This window comes from Monopterus albus, unplaced genomic scaffold (genome assembly GCF_001952655.1).
Source record: "Monopterus albus unplaced genomic scaffold, M_albus_1.0 scaffold90.1, whole genome shotgun sequence".
Lineage (NCBI taxonomy): Eukaryota > Metazoa > Chordata > Actinopteri > Synbranchiformes > Synbranchidae > Monopterus > Monopterus albus.
The window spans coordinates 1,410,658-1,412,207 of record NW_018127970.1 but is presented as its reverse complement, the minus strand read 5'-3'; positions in this window follow the sequence as shown (position 1 = coordinate 1,412,207).

Sequence of the window (1,550 nt, the reverse complement as noted above, 5' to 3'; positions counted from 1 at the left end):
CAATGACCCTAAGTACACAGCTAAAATAATGAAGGAGTGGCTTCACAACAACTCTGTGACTGTTCTTGAATGGTCCCGCCAGAGCCCTGACTTAAACCCCATTGAGCATCTCTGGAGAGACCTGAAAATGGCTGTCCACCAACGTTTACCATCCAACCTGACAGAACTGGAGAGGATCTGCAAGGAGGAATGGCAGAGGATCCCCAAATGCAGGTGTGAAAAACTTGTTGCATCATTCCTAAAAAGACTCATGGCTGTATTAGCTCAAAAGGGTGCTTCTACTAAATACTGAGCAAAGGGGCTGAATACTTATGACCATGTGATATTTCAGTTTTTCTTTTTTAATAAATCTGCAAAAATGTCAAAAATTCTGTGTTTTTCTGTCAATATGGGGTGCTGTGTGTACATTAATGAGGAAAAAAATGAACTTAAATGATTTTAGCATATGGCTGCAATATAACAAAGAGTGAAAAATTTAAGGGGGTCTGAATACTTTCCGTACCTACTGTATGTGTCTGAGATATCTGCCTCCATCCAAATGACATATTTCTGTGACAGACTGGCGACCTGTCCAGGGTGGACCCCACCTCAATCCCCCACTCGGCCCTCTTTAAGATCAGCAGTATAGATAATGTGGAAAATTCACAGAGCACACTATCATCGTTAAGTAGAAAGATTTCTAGTTAAAATTTCATGGTGGTACACAGCCATACAACCTGTATGGCTGTGTACCACCAAGAAGATATGATGCTTTTGTAATATGGATGAATGGACCCTTTAAGACTGAGTAGCTAAGTTAGTGACAGAAGGCTAGTTACTGGGACTCTAGAAATAACCTGCCTCCATCACATTGTCCAGTGCTTTGCATCTCAACCTGCCTATTTCAGTCTTGGCATCATATACATTTGGACTGCATTAATCAAGCCATATTAAAAGTCGATGTCTTGTTATTGGAGCCATGTCATAGCATTACTGCTGTGGTAATGTAAATATTGTGTGTGTGACAAAGTGTACCATACTGTATGTACAGCTGACTGGTAAAACTACCTATGGATGTGCACATGAACTAGAGTGACTGGACAATAAAGAATAGCTGTGAAAATTTTACACACAACATTGTTTTGAGTTTAATTTTCATTCCCCTGTTTCTTGAATTACTATAAGCGATATATTCATGACTCTGGTTTATTAAGCTGCATACTGTATTTTAGTGAGCTATTTTTCCACATCTCTGACTTCATTTTATGTGTGCGATTGTATTTTTTTCATATCGGGCTAAAAAGTCACAATCATTCAGGTGCGGAGGGGGGCTGATTAAGACTCTGCCAGCTGCTGGAGGCCAGACGGGAGGAGAGAGGAGCAGAAACTGGAAGAGGAAAAGTTACAGGAGGGGATGAAGAAAAATCCAAGGGGGGAGGAGAAAGTTGAGCCAGGGCAAAGAAGGGAGTAACCAGGAGTAAGAGGAAAAGGAGGGATGAGGAGGAGAGCAGGTGGTGGAGAGCAGAGAAGGGGTGAAGAGGCCAGGACTGTGGAGTGTCGGGCAGTCACCG